Source organism: Brachycentrus maculatus, unplaced genomic scaffold (genome assembly GCF_059751285.1).
Source record: "Brachycentrus maculatus isolate JH-2025_06_01 unplaced genomic scaffold, ASM5975128v1 h1tg000036l, whole genome shotgun sequence".
In the NCBI taxonomy this organism is placed as follows: Eukaryota; Metazoa; Arthropoda; class Insecta; order Trichoptera; family Brachycentridae; genus Brachycentrus; species Brachycentrus maculatus.
This window is the reverse complement of record NW_028280790.1, coordinates 533,747-547,004: the sequence shown is the minus strand read 5'-3', so window position 1 is coordinate 547,004 and position 13,258 is coordinate 533,747. Positions and strand designations below refer to the sequence as shown.

The 13,258-nt window shown below is 32.8% G+C and overlaps 1 protein-coding gene across 4 annotated transcripts in view; it reads left to right on the top strand.

Moving 5' to 3' along the window:
* Eip63E (cyclin dependent kinase Eip63E) overlaps window positions 1-13,258 on the top strand; it is a 190,530-nt gene that overhangs the window by 13,283 nt on the left and 163,989 nt on the right. For 2 of the 4 annotated variants that reach the window (XM_088274923.1, XM_088274933.1), the window contains exon 1: window positions 8,237-8,554. The exons of the other annotated variants lie outside the window; for them this stretch is intronic. The gene's annotated coding sequence lies outside the window, so the exon portion shown is untranslated. Of the gene's footprint in view, window positions 1-8,236; window positions 8,555-13,258 lie in introns of those variants that run through there. 4 annotated transcript variants of the gene reach the window in all.

Sequence of the window (13,258 nt, the reverse complement as noted above, 5' to 3'; positions counted from 1 at the left end):
TGCAAATGTTTGCGGGCATTCGATGTCTCACCCACCAAATATTGGAATACGACCGGAAACCACAACATTCTTCTAATGGAGATAGAAGGAAGGTAGTTTGATTTTCATCTTACTTGCCAAATATGTTTTGACTATATTTTTTTTTTAATTGACTGTAATACATGTAATAATATCAAAATATTTGTATTTTTGTTGCATTTCTAAAATATTATTATATTTTCTGCATCAAACTATTGTCTTAAATTAAAATAGGTCAATGTGATATGATTACATATTTAATAACAAATTCCAATTGATGCGTATTCTTACGTTATAAAATATCATGGACATCTAGAAATGGTACTCTTATTAGTCTATTGCAATATTCATTCATGATTTATGCCTTACGTGCTAACGATTATTTTATGAAACGTGCTTGAAAACCGTGTTTTACGTTTTGACACTAGACGTGTATGTTTTGTAAATAATTAGTTTTATACGATTTAACGTAATTTAACGTAACAACCATTATATACTTACTTTGTTTGTAAAATATTCGTTGTGTTAACGTTTGTTTTTACCTATTTGTTTGTGGGTGAAAGGTGAAGGAAAGGTGACCAGCCCTCCGCTTCCGGTACCAGTCAACGGTAATATTGAATAAATATTAAGGTGAAAAAATAGATTCCGCCTCCGCAGTAATGGTCAGTACGCTTGGCTACCGTACTGGAGGTCCCGGGTTCTTTCTGCTATTTATGAAACGAAATAGAAGAGGAATATCAAATCTTTTTAATTAAGATAAGAAATCGCAAGGTATCGTGAAATTTAAGCGAACATTATTTAAAGGACAACTGAAAAGGTTTACTTGAATATAATTTCATTCTGTTTGTAGACTTACCTCGCATGTCTTCGTCTTAAACCGTTAAGTGCGTAACTCCACTTGGGGATTATAGGACAGGACAGAGTAAAAACATTACATTTTATTATCGATTTTTAATCATATAGATGTACTGTCGTGCACCATATGTATGTAGGTATTCAATAAAGTGTATTTTTAGAACCGACGTGGTTAAATTATTAGGTTTTTATACAACAGTAAATCCAGTTTAAATTGTACACTTTACAAACTAAGCCAATAATATGGCTTTTTTCTGTGTGTTCTTTCACAAAAGTGTTTACCGATTAATTTTTAACATGACGGAAAATCGTCAAAAAATGTATCTCTGTTATGTCACGCATGTCAATCTGTATTTTTTAAAGATTTTTTGCCATTTTAGGTACATAAAGTAAAAAGTTATTTTTTTCGTTCAATATTGGTTTTGTCTGCATCCGTAATGTTTAGCTACCGTGCTGGAGGTCCTGGGTTGCAGTGGCCTATGCACCATTGGGTGCGAATAATGATTTGAAGAAGAATATTTGTCAAAGATATGATAAATACCAAATTGGTTATGGGTACTGTCAAATAAACATTTCTTGAATGAATAAAGGCATAAAGAATAGAACTTTCAAAATTTCTTTACTGCCGTTGAAAATTTCTCTAAATGCAATTCCGTTATTAACGATTGCAATAAGTTAATACTTTTTTAAAACAAAGTTACTTATTATATGATTCTTTAATAAGAATTAGTTAGATTATGGAAACTTGATTTATGTTTATGTCGTTACCTACATCACCTGGCTAGTCATTGTTGTATAATAAATTAAACCAGACAGGGGTTGAGGACCCGTAATTTCATTTATAATATATTTGAATGTAAGGGTTGTAAGGAATTTACATTTATTATAGTATAAATATGTAGGTGTCCGGAACGAGTTAGTTAGTTGGTTTCAAACACCGGTAGCTGCCGCGGTACGTCGACCGGATTAAAAATGTAAATTTACCAGCGGTTTATTTTTTAGAAAACAAAAAGTAAAACTTGAATATATGCATACATACTGGTTTGTTATATTTTATGGCAGTAATTTACAAAATTCACAGCCTGCCTAGATTTTCCCCCACCCCCTGTAAATATACAAAATTAATAATTTCAAATGTGCGATTTAGATGTGTAGTTGTTGGCGGCACATTTCGCTTCCATATATAAGGTTCGATTCCCGGTTATCGTTAAATATTTTACACATTTTTTTCCAGAATCCTAATATAATATAAAAGTCATATAATTTTTGATGATAAGTAAAATGAAGATTACGTACTACGGTAGGGTTACCATTTGTTTCGATACGTCAACACAGCTCACTCCTTTCAACAACGTCATATTTCAAAAAACTTGATTTTTCAGGAAATCGTTTTTAAAGTTTAAAAATATAATAAAATGTATTAAAAATAAATATCAAGCCACTTATTGAACTTTTTACTGTGCAACAGATCTTTTTACATAAAACCTGAATGTTTTTTCTCCATTTGAAAAATATTTAGTATGTTTAAAAAAATAATTAAACAATACCTTTTCTTCTAAATGCAAAAACAACACTTCATGCCTTGTAGCGGATAAATATTAAGTTAAAAATATGCCGCTTTTGCTGGGATTTAGTACATTTTCTGGGCATTCCGAAAACATACACAACTGAAAATTGACAATTTTTGATATATGAAGTTGTTGAAAGGATTGAGCGACATGTCACCACTATTGACAGTGATGTCCCAACGACCCAAAATGTTGCGATACTCTGTAGAAATACTGCAAAAATTATTTCCACACGAGATGTGACAGTTTAATAAAGGATTACCAGAACAACAAGAATTTGGGTTCCTAAATGTGAAAGCAAAATGTATTGTTGTATGATTAAATATATGTATTTGATTAATTTGCACCTCTATCCGCATCTAATGGTTCATGGGGCACCATGTCGAATGTACACGGTGTTAACTTGATGGCTAATTACATACGTTACATGAACACAAAGTCCTGCTCTCGAAATTCTTGGATCTAGGAGTGAAATATATTTGACAGAATACGAATAACGTAAGTAAGCATACGCAGGGTGAAGGTTATTACTGCTGTATGGGAAAGGAAATGGAGAGGGGATAATAAACATCATGTGGAGCAGCAATGGCAATGGCATTTGGGATTTCATACTCGTATAAGCTTGTATATTCAGAGGATTATACTACAATGATCGTCAATTTCTGCTTACGAAAATTTTAGGAATTATGAAAAAATTATGAACACCTACTGAACCTTTTTTCTTTGGTTGTCGAAATGGATTTTTACTCCGTAAATAATTCTTAATTTTAATTTGAAAATTACGGCAATATTTCATTACGCGGATTGATTTTCTGTATGTTGCTATTATATTTGTTTGTAAATCGTAAAGAAATTAAATACGTGCATTAAATGGATGTAAAAAAAATATTAATGAGTATTGAACTAGATGTAAACTCGTTGTTACATCGATCTTCACAGATTAGTGTAATTTAATTTTTAATATAATGTATAAATGTGTTTGAGTTAATTAGAAATGGATGTATTCCCTTATACGTGTTAAAAAAGTAACCTTAAATAACGCGTGTCTTTAATATTATTTAAGACTTAACCCGATTTATCGCATGACCACAATATGTTTTTTATGAGTCATTCCCCTGACCTCATTGTAGTCAAAAGTGCTCTTCCAATTTGGTATCCAGAACGCCCTTGAGACCACGTTGTTATAATGGTTACATAAAGCGTCGAGTGGGCCATTTCAATGACCAACTTTAATATTATACATATCTGTACATAATTATTGGAGTTTGGAGGAAATCGGAATTCAAAACATAATTGGAATTGTCTTTTAAAGGTGTTTTACCAAACCACCTAGTTTGCAAAATGGAATGTCAAATACATACGTTAAAATATTTTGTATAATTTATATTTGAAGCACTAACCTTGTGATTTTCCATTTTTTAATTGAAATGTAAATTTGTTTTAAAATCGCTATAAATATTTTATTATAACTTAATTAAAATGTCTACCGGTTTCGAAGCTAACCGGTAGACATTATAATTAAGTTATAATAAAATATTTATTATGATTTCAAAACAAAGTTTCATTTTAATTAAGAAATATTTTTTATTTTGTTAAGAGTTAAGATACAGCTAATGTAAGGATTAATTTTATGGATCTTTTGTGTAACGTAACTAGGGGTGTTGCTGTATTTTCAAATACTGTTGTATGATTATAATAATAATACTTTTCCGTATAGATTTTTTTTTATTTAAACACTTCTCAAATTTGTCATTTAGTTTCTAATTGGTTTGTGAATTAGTACCTATTATTTGTTTTAGTAGTCCTGATTCACTGAAATTTGCGTGAAAACCGTACAGTAGAAACCTAAATTAGCTACATGATTTTAAATCTATTGCGACACGTGTTTCGATTCATTCTGCATCATTTTTAAACACCGTATTTTAAACTTAGTATTAATTTTATAGTTGTCTCCTTCAAGGTTGAAGAGGGGGTAGGAGCTGTTTCTTGTTTTTATTAATTTTTTAACACTAGGAACATGTTTTCATCAGGAAGACAATACGGGAGGATTTAATTTTAGCTTAGCCTCACATACGGTGTTTGAAAATGATTCAGAATACATAAAACACGTGTCACAATAAATTTTAAGAAATAGTGGTATTTACCAAGTAAAACTTTAATTAAAAATAGATAGATTTTACCAAAAAGTGAGCCGAATCAATTAATTAAACTAAAATAGCAACCCGGCGGTAGAAACTGTATTCCAGCAACACGAATACAAGGGTAAGGCGTTAGGTTTTTAGAGTGAGTTGTCACTTTTTTAAGCCGACCCACCGCACGGTTAGTAGTTCGTACGGACTGTTTATTTAGCTTTCTCTCATAACTAATGTATGTGTGTGGATGGTTTTGTTGTCTGCCCTATGTTTGTTTTCTTGCGTCGTTAAAACATCGTAAAGTTTTCGATTCAACGCAATTATATTGTCAGTATGTAGTATACGCGCTGTTATGTTTGAATTATGTATTTGGGTAATGGGTCCCTATTATGATATGTGCTAGGTAATACGTAATATCTCGAAAATAACTCCAGGTTTTATAAATTATTCATTATGCTAACACAGGGAACTAAACAAGGAATGATTTGGTTTGATAGTCGCGGTCTTCGACCATTTGATGTGTGAATCTGCCAAACCTAAAATCACCTCGAATTTCGTCTAAATGATGTTGCACAAATTTAATTAAAAATACTGGCTTTCCACCAATTATTTATCAATTATTCCAATTAACGGGAATTGTCAAGCTAAAGTTTCAGTGGAATGTACCTTTATTTTTATTTTAGATGTGTCGATAAAACGCGTTGGAATATTAGATTTAGTTGCGTCAATATAATATCTGGTTGGAATGCTCGATTTTTTAGTGTGTGTGTTATGGTTTTATATGTTCGTTGCATTCAACTTTCCTCTATACTTTGTAGCGTTGATACATTATGTTTTATATGGACATAACGATCACTAATAAAATATCAACACCCACATCGACCTTTCGTTACATGTTAGGAAGGTGTTACGAGGTTTCGATCACCATGCTACGATAAATGATTTTATGGAGCAGGGTTTTGGTCCCGTGGTTATTACCGCGGAGTCAGAGGAACTAGGTTCGACCCCCACTCTTCTGCAACTTGATTTCTATTTTCAAAGAAAAGATGTTTCGGCTTACCTGATTTTATTCGATATATTTGTGTTTATCATAACAACAAGTATTTATTTTTTTTAAGAAAATTATAATCATTGATGTTGTTTCGATTTTATTACATATTTTTTCAAACTAGGAAATTCGCTACTAACTTATGTGATACAATGTTTTACATTTTCACTATCGTTTAGATATGTATACCGTTTTTTTTCATGTTTGTATGCCGTATGTTGTTAACATTTTTCTACCGATATTTCGGACAGCATTGCATCATCTGCTCTAATGTACATCAACGTGCATAGTAGATAAATGTGCTTACTACACCACGAAGACGGAATCAGACACATTTCTGGGAATATATTTTTCTTCAAATGAAATTTCAAAATACTGTCAAATGCCATTATTTACACCAAGTTTCTCAATTTTGTTATTTGAACATTTACTTTCATTAATTGATTCGGCACTCACTTTGTGGTAAAATCCATCCATTTTTTATATGTATAATTTTCACTTAATAAATACCACTATTTCTTAAAATCTATTATCACGCGTGTTTGCGTTTTGTATGGCATCATACGGTGTTTGAAAATGATGCGGAATGCGTCGAAACACATTTTACAGTAGATTTTAAGAAAAAGTGGTATTTACTAAAGAAAACTTAAATTTTAAAATAATTTTTACGCACTGCTACCTGTATGCGTTATTATATTTCTCGGGTAACAGTAGTACAATATGGTATATTTATACACATTTTGTCTTCATGGCTGTATCGAATTTCACCAACAAAAAAATACGCAAACAACAATGCCAGCAACCCCATACCAATTAAAATACGTATCTATTTATTCCGAACTATATATATGTACATTTCGTAACTACTACTGGTGTTAAAAGTAGGGTAAACGTACGTAATAGTGTACCAAACTTGTCACCGGAATCTGAAGGTCAATAAATGTCGCATACTCTCAGAAATATGTCATTTATAATATCGCCGATAGGATCGCATTCCGTTGTAGACATGTATTGTTATTTCTGATACAGTGAAAGAGCTTTCATTTTGTCGGTAATAAATTCGCGAATTTTCCCTTAGATACAGCAGAGCCCAGTCGATAAATATTTCACCGGTGACCGTGATGAGGGTAGAGGTCAGCTGAAGGAAGAAATGGGTATTCCCGAAGAAAGGCTCCGCGAGCTTTTAGCTTAACAGCTGGCATCTAGAAGGGAAGTCTCAACATTCGGCGGCTGTTTATTATACTGGTCGAATCACCCGATCATACTTGAATCGGCACTCCTTGACTTGTCGTTTGGATAAAATTTCAATGAGAAAATTTCTATTCCTTTTTGTCAAGTTACATAATGTTTATTCGTCTACATGAAAATTTGTATTTATTGATTAGTTTAAATTTATATAATCGAATAAATATAAGTGATTTTTCACTTTAATATTTATTCAATATTACCCTGGACTGGTACCTGAAGCGGAGGGCTGATCACCTTTCATTCATGTGTTTTAATACAATTAAGATAACACTACGTATATATATATATATATATATATATATATATATATATATATATATATATATATATATATATATATATATATATATATATATATATATATATATATATATATATATATATATATATATATATATATATATATATATATATATATATATATATATATATATATATATATATATATATATATATATATATATATATATATATATATATATATATATATATATATATATATATATATATATATATATATATATATATATATATATATATATATATATATATATATATATATATATATATATATATATATATATATATATATATATATATATATATATATATATGATGTAGTGCCCTATGCACCATCGGATGCGGATAAGGGTTTAAATAAGAAGTGTAAATTTCATTAATTGCTTTGTCGACTTATAATTTTACTACTGAAAATATATGAAGTATTTGGATTTCGTTTTTATTTTTTATTTATGTATTAATTAAATCATGTTTTTACATATTTTTCCTTGTATTTTATTTACCTGTTGTTACATGTGAATAAAATAGAAGGGAAATATGTTTTATGTTTACTAAATAACATGCAATGAAATAACTCCGTTGTGATTTTCTTGTAAAAAAAAACTGCCAAATGATTGAAATTGCTAGTCACTACAAGATGTGAATGACATCTCAATGTTGGTGTAATGGGTCGTTTTCTTCACTCACCTGAAGCATTTAGTAATCTTTCTAGTGGAACAACCTCGGCATCTTGCCCAATGTTTCATGGTCACAGGCGGGTATCGTTTCGCAGTTCCGGTCCCAGGATTTGAACCCGACGACGGTTCACGAATGCTGCGGTAGGAGGTCTCCCCTCCCTCCGGCAGCGGCAGTCTGCCGCGCGGTCGGCTAGCTTGCTGCACGCGCCATCAGCCTGCGGAGGTGCTGCATTCACGGCACTGCCGAGACACCGACCGAGTGCCGCTTCGTGCTTCGCGATTATAACCCTTCGGTATCGCGAGCGCGAGACTGTCGCGAGAACATTCGCTAGAAGTGGTGATTGGTGATAGATTCGTACTGTGTGTGTGATACCTTTGTTCTCGCGATGCAGTGATCTCACGGCTCCCAGCGCGACTGGTCCTCCATCCACCGTGCCCGGTGCATTCGTCCGTATCCGCACCTATCTGCCTCCCGGTAGTGTTATTGTTATTGCTTCGCACTGCTCTCGAGTGTTAATATAATATTCCGTAATAATAATTGCCGAGGGCGAGCTAAATGACTCGGTCTAGATCTCTGTACGGTTAAGCGGATTTGTGACAGTGTTTGGCAATTATTTTTGCAGCTATTGTGCAACGTTGCAGTATACAATCGATTTTCATTATTTACAATCGACTTTACTATTGACACCAGGACCGGCATCGAAAAGGGTGAGGAAAACGATCGTCAATAATTAAATAACATTGTCACGGAATCTCAGTATTAATTAATAAAAAAAAATGCATTGTGACACATCGTTTACGAATCATGCATCAGACATCAGTCGATCGATAGTAGGTGAAACATTAGAGAGTGATGGGCATGTGCTACTTTAATTTTTTTATCAGTCTACTTAGGCGGTGTTGCAATGTTGCCATTAGGGAGTCCATTGTGCGATAGTCGCTCCGAGTGGCTCCTCGCCGTCACCTGCCCCGCTCGGCCCGTAGGTTTCTATCGATACAGGTTTGGCTCTCGAGTTAGTCATGCCTCCTACAGATGCATTACTCACCACTACCGCCGCGCTCCGCATCTCTCTACTCTGAACTGTTTCAACTAGTTATTAATTATACTGCTAAAAGGTCTTAGCGTTCAACCCGGAAAAGGTTTTCCGCTTACTTGAGTCATTAAGTTTCCTGCCCTATTAAACTACCATGAACTTGGACTGATATATAAATTATGTATTTCTAAAAATTATTTCCTGCTAACGCAAATATTATAAGTTATATTAGGTAGCCTTTTTTAAAGAATTTCACATTAAGTTGGCCACCATAACCACACCCCTATTAAAACGAGTGTACACATCTCTAAAATGTTATAAGAGTTACTTGATTAACTATTGACATATATTGTGGTATTTTGCTGACCGCGTGTATTATTTACGTGATTTGATATTGTAAGAAAAAAATCAGTATAAAACCGTGGGATCCCAATCATTACTGTTGTCTCATTAAATGCCGGAATCGAGAAGAACTCAATCGTTTGATTAATGTTTTGATGGTGTTTTCCGCCTCTGCTTTTATAGAAGTAGATGTGTACATTACCAGGCGTGGATGCGTATGTCATAGGTAAGGTATTCCGTAAGTCACCCATGATTATTTATCACATAATTCGAGTGGGTCTCATCTTTGTGATTCAAACACTGCACCGTGTGACAGCATGCAAATGAATGAAATTCTTACACCAAAAGGCGAGGCTTACACAAATATAGGCACCGAATTAAGTAACGACATTTTCACAATCTGTCGTTACTTACTTAGGTTTTAGGACTCGATCACTTAACGCCAATCAGTGCACGAGTTTGGTTGCGTATTTCTAGATCTTGATATACACATTAAACAATTTGACATCAAATACCTATTTCTATTTTAAGTTTTACTTAGTATCCACTATTTCTTAAAATCTATTGTGACACGTATTTCGATGCATTCCGCATAATTTTCAAACACCGTATGTGAAACTAAGTCTAAATTTTATAGTTGTTTCCTTAGGACGTTGAAGGTTTTAGAGGAGGTAGGAGCTTTTTTTTATTTTTAGTAAAAAAAAATCAGTGGGAATATAGACAATAGGGGGGGAGGCTTAAGTCATTGTCATATTGTTAATTATGGGTTTATTATTATTTATATATTTATGATTTTCTAGTGTTTCACAATGTTGCAGTTTATGACTTTTCCTATTAATAATTTTTAGGATTTCTTGTTGTTAAATTTGTGATCATTGTCTAGTTAGGTAAGTACCAAGTAAAACTTAAATTAAAAATGGATAGATTTTACCACAAAGTGACTGCGAATATACTAATGATTTTTTTTCTTCAATTTGACTTCTCGTGCACTGTGTGCTTGTTTAGGTCCTGGCAGAGCCGTCATTGAGCGCGGTAATTTACACACGATTGATGCCGCTTGATGCGATTAGCTACAATATGTGTGTGACGCTTGATTGAATCACACCGAATTGCCTTGATCACTGAATGTGTTTACTCAGCGTCCGGCGTGTTGATGTTGATACCGACATACTCGTTTTACTTTCCGGAATACAGCTGATCACTCACGGGACAAAGTTCACAATCATTTACTTTTTATAACTGCGTGACGAGACTTAGTTATTCATCTCAATTTAAGTAAAGAAATATAAAAAAAAACACGTTTATAATACCACTTATTGAGTTTTATTTCATTACACACGACTAGTTTCTATAATATGGTAACTAACCATTTATTTGACTCACAGTCAAGGTCAAGTCATGAACAATTTAGAAAATTTAGAAACACAAAAAAATGAATTCTGATAAAACATTAATTAATAATATACTTTTCTAAAAATACGTCACCATTATTATCTATGTTCCCATTGCAAAAAGTCCCGCCCCCAACCCCCCCTCTATTTATTACCCCACCCACCTCTATATATACCTGGAAAAAATGCTTTTTAGTTTTTGTAATCACCTGTCGAAAAACAACTTAAGTTTTCGAAACAAGTCGAGTGTAATTAAATAAAACTCAATAAGTGGTATTATACAAGTGTTTTATTTTTAAAATAATCAACATATCATTCCACAAAGCTAATGCCAAAACAATAAATTATATAAGTAAATAAATACTGAACATGCATTTCTTTGATGGTTTTATGAATCTGGGTTTTAATTTTAACATCAGTGGGTTATTCCGAACACAACCACTTCTTGGCCATGGATTTCCATGTAAGGAGCTTGCGCCATGTCCAGTTTGTTCTTCGAGCCGCACTCCTGGATGAGGAATCATTCCCAAACCCCGATGCTAATATGGACAATTTATTACAAACATGACACCGTACAGTCCATATTCTCACTTGTAACACCAGAGTTGTGTCCGATGTTTCCTTTTGTAATTCGACCGTATTATGTTTCGTCTGCTGTGGTAACGAACTGATTTGCGGTCTTATACGGACGATTAGATAATTGCCGTTTTTTGCTTCTGTTTGATTGAAACATATGTATAGTGTTTCGTCGTGAACAACATCATTATTCAAATGTGAAGAAACCACGCCATAAGTAACGAAATACAATAAAACTTGCAGATTATTATGAAAACGACATTGTTTTCATTGTGTTAGTGATAACGTTTGTAGGGTTTTGGTCACTTGGTTAGTGTCGCGGACTCTCGAGTCAGAGTTTCTCGGTTCGAACCCACTCTACCACAATTTTATACCTATTTCTAATAATGAGCCCCTAGGGCTCACGTAAATAGTATAAAATTAAAGTATTTTTCCCTTTTTAAATAAAAAAAAATCTTTACACAACTTAGTAAAATTTTCGTATAGTTTAAAGATTTTATTGGTTAATTTAAAGATTTACGCAAATACCTAACTGTTTTTATTGATTAAGCGAAATATATCTACAAAAAGAGTGATTGCGAGTTTCGTTTCATAACCTTAGACTATATTGGAATATCCGACTCTGGAGATAATATGATTTAAATGATAAAAAACCGAAACAAATTATTGGACACTCCTTTCAACTAACGATCATTCACATAGTGAATGGGAATGTCACATGTTTGCGAATTCCGTCTTCTTCACAGACTAGAGATTAATTTGTCTGTGGTTTACTTGGCAAGCAATCTGGTATTTGAAGTGTAGGTCCGTTTTTTTGGCGCTAGACCACTAGACAAAAATGCGGCACCATGCATTATTATTTTTTACCGCCGAAACCGGACACCCTGTGTTTTTCGCGCCAACATGTTTTTTGCAGAAGATTAAATGATCGAGAAATGATATTACGATGTAATGACTGATTCCATAAGGACTAAATTAAATGCTTTTAATTATGTCCTCAAGTTTTTGTGTCGGTATATTTTGATAAAGATGCACATTATTGGGATGATTATCAATATATATATTTTTAATATTTTTTTTTCTTTTTTAATCTTTTAAATTGATTGACTGACGATAAATAATATACATGTGTATCCAATTCCCGTGTTCAATGTACATTAAATGTAAGCAAATAAACACGAATCTACATTGTTTATGATCAATCGGAATACATTTCTAGATACTCATTATATTATACATTACACATTGTATGTGTGAGTATTCACGTTTTATAATGATATCATTCACCCAGGAATGGGAAAATTGCGCATTATATATGTGGAACCTAACGCGTAACAAGGTTGGGCATTTTACGTACGAACGTTTGTGGTCATTACAAAATGTAATTATTTTTGTCCAACGAATGCTTGACCGACCGACAATTTGTTCACGGATTTGTGATGCAAAAAAAATTTTTTTACTAACGACCTTTGACTTATTTGAGATGTCTTACCTTTTCTCTTGCGACCTTGCTAGTTTTCTTACTAGTGTAATATTTGAAACAATATTTCTTACTACAAAATATTTGTTATTTATCATTACTTCGTGGTTGGTATTATTATCCATTGGTTCCCAAAATTTCTCTTCGACCGAGGGAAACAAATTTCTAGAATGTCCACTCGTAGAGAATAAGGTGGAATAAAAGTATATTTCTCGCTCCCCAGTTCTTCTATCTGTCTCCTTGGACCTCTAGTACCCCCTAGAATAACTCTTTTCATGAGTTACAGTTCTAATTATAAATTTTAATAAACAGTTCAAAATTGACAGATTTAATTCGGATAGGTTTCGGATAAATTGAAAAGGAATTTTAAATCGTTAATGTTCAATTAATCCTGTGACAAAGTTATCTCGATTGACAGTGTATTGTTATAAAGTTAATGTAGTAATATCGATATGATGAGGTACCCTATATAGTAAGATACCTCATACCTTTACCATATCCTTCGTTTATTGATAATAATCCCATTTATTCCCTTTTTAAGTTTTCAAATCGTGATTTTTTTTATAAAAGCCATTGTGATGAGGGGAGG